This window comes from Pyxicephalus adspersus, chromosome W, assembly GCF_032062135.1.
Source record: "Pyxicephalus adspersus chromosome W, UCB_Pads_2.0, whole genome shotgun sequence".
Lineage (NCBI taxonomy): Eukaryota > Metazoa > Chordata > Amphibia > Anura > Pyxicephalidae > Pyxicephalus > Pyxicephalus adspersus.
Window position 1 is genome coordinate 6903453 of NC_092870.1, and position 5265 is coordinate 6908717.

At 43.5% G+C, this 5265-nt stretch overlaps 1 pseudogene; it reads right to left on the reverse strand.

Annotated features, from left to right (window-relative positions):
• Positions 1–216: 216 nt before the first annotated feature.
• Positions 217–1010, reverse strand: LOC140342892 (PC-esterase domain-containing protein 1A pseudogene; annotated as a pseudogene).
• Between the last annotated feature and the right edge of the window lie 4255 nt (positions 1011–5265).

Consider the following 5265-nt stretch of genomic DNA (forward strand, 5'->3'; position numbering starts at 1 on the left):
AGCCGGTTCCCTTTCATGTGGTTTCGATAGATAGTAGGTAGGGACAGAATAGAATCTGGTTTATCCATTCATGTCTCCAATAGCTACAGCTTCTACACGGTCCATATAGGTGATGGCCTCAACCTCCAATGCCATCCTTGCTCTGTCTCAGGGCCCAACACCTCCTCCTCTTGCTGTTGCTTCTGCAGCCTGCCCAGTACCCAGCTCTAGATGCAGTTACCAAGGCTGTCCACACTCCGTCTCAGAGCCCACCTCCTCCTCTACCTGCTGTTCCTGCTGCACGCCCCAGGCTTGCGCAATATGTACCATCAGGATGCAGGTATACTTCCGATGAGCCAGCTGATTCGAGTGGGTGGCATCTTTAACCCTGGAGCGCAGGTCGAAGTGGAAGTGCATGTCAATCACATCAAATTTGTGCAAATCTCCTAGAGTGGGGCTATAGAAATTCCCTTCTATGATGTCCCAGCGCACATTAGGAATTGGGTACTCTAGCAATTCACCAGCTTAGAATCCAACAGGCATGGCCATGTTCCATATCACCAGTCATTTGGTCTCAGCACCTCGTGAGCCGAATAAACAGGTGGTCCAGGTTAGGTCGGTTTTGTACATTTCCAGTGATTGCTCATGATACCTGATAACATCCCAGATACATGAGTTGATGATGACAACGACGGGCTGAGGTCCCGGTTCGAAGTCGGCCAGCAACCTCTCTATGTACTCCGAATAGACACAGGTCAGGAAATAGAACTGTACAAGGTGGTGGACAGTTTTGTACTGACAGACTTCGCGGTAAGTTGTGCCATTGTGCATTTCACCCAGAGATACCCCAACGTGTCATTTGCAAATAACATCTCACCCTTCCTTTTGAGCTGGTTCTCAGTCAGAAACTCATCATTCTTCAGTTTTTTCACAAGATCTTTGTAGACAGATCTTTGAATGGCGTCTCCCAGGACGGCCACATACTTGTTGTGGAGAAGTCTCCGGAGGTCTGCAGAGCTGAATAACTTCATGGCTCAATGTGGTCATCCAGGACCTCTCGGTTCCCGTTACACATACCGGTGTCTCCCATCTCCTCCCCCCGACATATACAGAGGATCTGCTGTCCCACTTCTCAGTTCCGGGGTAACATACACAGAAATTCAGTCCAAAAAAGCGTGGTACTGATGAGTGAAGCAGAAGACATGGCCTTCTATGTTCAATTACAAATTTCAGATAACAGACTTGCATTACACACTTCGGGGTGTCATTAAAGATGCACTACACCCAGCTCTAGATGCCAGTTACTAATGCCGTCCACACTCCATCTCAGGGCCTACTATGTAGCGAAACCACATGAAAGGGAACGGGCTTGGCGGAATCAGTGGAGAAAGAAGACCCTGTTGAGCTTGAGTCTAGTCTGGCATCTAAAGCTGGGTACTGGGCAGTGGGCAGGCGGCAGCAGTAAGAGCAGGGGTAGTAGACGGTGGGCCCTGAGAAGTGTGTACAGCATTGTTAACTGGCATCTAGAGCTTGGTACTGGGAGGAGGAGGCGTTGGGCCCTGATACGGAGCAAGGACGGCATTAGTGGTTGAGGCCATCACCTATATGGATGGTGTAGAAGCTGTAGCTATTGGAGACAATGCTGTGTAGGGGACTGCCTTTTCCTATCTGCTAGCTGTAACTTTGTAAAATGGACAGCACTGGTAACTGGCATCCACAGCTGGGTACTGGGCAGGCCGCAGCAGTAACAGCAGGAGGAAGAGGTGGTGGGCCCGAAACCAAGTGTGGATGGCATTTGTAACTGGCATCTAGAGCTGGGTACTTAGCAGGCAGTAGCAGTAACAGCATGAGGAGGTAAGCCCTGTGAAGGATCAAGGACAGCATTAAAGGTTGAAGCCATCACCTACATGGACAGTGTAGAAGCTGTAGCTATTGTAGCTGTAGCTACTGAAGACATTGCTATGTAGGGGACTGCCTTTTCTTATCTGCTAGCTGTAACTTTCTAAAATACGGCATGGACATCATTGGTAACTTGTATCTACAGCTGGGTACTGGGCAGGCAGCAACAGCATGAGGAGGAGGCAGTGGGCCCTTGTTGGGTTAGCACAATTTATTTAATATCAGTTATGTCTCACCAACAATAATGCTTTACCAGTATATACTGGTATATGTATACCATATATGAGGTCATCCTGAAGGAATGCAGCACATCCTTTAACTGGTATCCTTATAAGGTAAAATAATGGTTAAAGGATGATCATTGGTCAGTACTGGCCAAACACTGGCCATTGTCTTAGTTCCTGGGAAGTTACCTAATTAACTAGTCTTGACCAGAACTAACTGGATGCAACATGTTTTTTGATCATCTGCCAAGTTATTGATTTCCAGCAAAATCCTTGGGTGAATTCAGTTTTCTTCCGCAGGTAAGTATCTTTTGTTACAGCTTATTAATTGTTATTGCATTATTTGCATTGTTTTGTCTATCTGTCTTATTATTAAATAGTATAATCTTTCAAGTCTTTGTGTTATCTCTCTTCGTACACTTTAAATTCAAGCCATCAATATTTACATAAATTGTCACAAATTATATCCGTGACATAACAGCCCTGAGATGGAATGTGGACGGCATTAGTAACTGGCATCTAGAGCTGGGTACTGGGGAAGCAGCAATAACAGCATGAGGAAGAGGCATTAGGTCCTGGGACGAAGTGTGGACGGCATTGGTAACCGGCATCTAGAGCTGGGTACTGGGCTGGTGGCAGCAGTAACAGCAGGAGGAGGAGGTGGTGGGCCCTGAGACGGAGCAAGGACAGCATTAGAGGTTGAGGCCATCACCTATATGGACAATGTAGAAGCTGTAGCTATTGCAGACATGAATGGATGAACGAGATTCACACTGTCCATTCCTACTATCTAGTAAAACCACATAAAAGGGAACGGGCTTGGCGGAATCAGCGGTAAAATACAGAAATTTTTCTGGATATATAGCAAGTGCTTTAAGAATTAAATATCTGTATTTTTTTGAGTTAAATACAGAAATTGTTATGGCTTTGGGGTGATATAGCAAAGTGGGATCAAAATAAAATATCTGTATTTTTTTTAGAAAAATACAGAAATTTTTGGGGGTTTTAGGATAGATACCCAGTGCTATCATAATTAAATATCTGTATTTTATATCGATAAATACAGAAATTTTCATGGCTTTTGTGATAGATTGCAAGAGGTATCATAAATTATGATACCTCTTGCAATCTATCACAAAAGCCAGAAAAATTTCTGTATTTATCGATAAAAAATGCAGATATTTAATTCCGATCACACTTGCTATCTATCAAAAAAGGCAGAAAAATTTCTGTATTTTTCTTAAAAAAAATACAGATCTTTAATATGGATACCTCTTCCAATCTATCAAAAAAATACAGATATTTAACTGTGATAGCACTTCCTCTGTTGTGGGATATGGCTGGGAATCAGGGTTCTGTTTGAAACCAGGTTTCAGTTCCTCTGAAACCTGTAGTGCCTCAGTGCTCACCGACGTCTCCCTGATAAAAGATGGTTGAGGTGACTCCAAACTAAGGGGGGAAAGGACCATACCATCACAGGCAGGAGATCTGTCTCCTGGAAGGGGCGGAGTTTATCTCTACCACGAGGGACGCCGTCAGGAGAGGGTTGCTGATAAAAGAGGACAGAGGATGGAGGCATGGCACACACCCCTTGGACTTCTTGTGGTGATTGAAAGTGTAGCAATGTAGTCATTTCACAAGTCTGTTTATGCATTAATATATTCTATAATAATTACTGCAGTATGTGTTTTGCCATGTTCCAAGATGGCTGCTGTGCCCTCGGCACTTTGGGGATGAGGTCATCAGTACTGACCTAGCCTGGGGCAGAGATTCTTGGGTAAGTCCTTGGGAAGGATATGCTCTGGAGAGTGAGAGACTCAGATTCTGTTGCATGTGCAGAGAAAGTGTTGCATTCTCAGAGAAAGTATAACTTCAGACTGTTAGTTATGGCACAATCCTCTCACTGGGACATACTGAAAGGAGACTGTTTGAAGATTGCAAAGTTTGATGTTACACTGGATTTCATATGTTGTTAATATTCAATACAGTTTCTGCTATTCTGCTAATACAGTGTGGATTATTGTTCATGAGTATACTATTCTCAGCACTTGTGGATTATTGTCTATGAGTATACTATTCTCAACTGGGACTGCACTTGTTACTCACAAGACCCAATTGAGTGGAGGCACTGTGCTTATGAGAGATTTCATCCTGTTTCTACAGATAAAGTAAAGGCTCTGCTCCTGTTCTTCCACATAGGTTGCTCTACAACAGATCAGTAGCCTGCAAAGTGGGTCAGAATAGGGCTACACTTGGAGGCACTGCTGAGATTATCTTGGATCAAGACAGTATTGTGTTACCATGCCACTGTTATCTACAGAAGCTCTGAGGCAGTGGGCTCAGGAGGAAGGATTGTCACATAAAAGGACCATTGCTGTATCTTGTGTGTATATATGTCAAAATACAATTAAATGCATATAAATATATAAGCATTTTCATTGATATTATTTAACTGGACTGGTTTGAGATGGTCAATGGTGAGATCATAGCAATTAATTAGCGCACACCTGCTCTCTGTTCTGTGCTTATTTACAGTCCTTTACAGGTCAATTAGAATCTTTAACCTCCTTGCAGTTAAGCCCGACCTTCGCTCGGTTATATCTCAAAATCTATATGCTGATTCTCATCGCAAGTTAAAGACTTTTTCAGGAGTACTACCTGTTCCTGCTTTGAGAGCTTTGAGGCGTGAAAAGATTTTGCACAACAAGTAATGGAGGAATAGACCTGCTCGAAGGAAAAGAAAAAACAATGCATTATGGAAAGCCTCCGAATGCCAGCATCTACTATTGTTAGAGCGTACTAGGACACTCATGGGAGTACCACTGCTCAGGATTATATTAATGTTCTGACAGACGCTTATGGACCGTACCATGATCAAATGCTTGCTGACCTTAAACAGACAAAGCACAAAGAGGGAGAGGATGTTTCTGTGTTTGTGAGAAGGCTAGAAGTCCTTCTAGGGAGATTGCTAACTAAAAAGGTGATATCCCCTGCAGATGTTGACAAATTTCTGCCAAAAGGGCTGCTCAAATAATAAAGGGACTGTTACCCCATCACCCTATTTTGCCAGACTTTACTTTCACGGAAATTATGACAGAGGTAAAGAAACAAGAGGCTGATATCCGTTTCACTACTCCAACTAAGAGTAAAACTAAAGTGACTT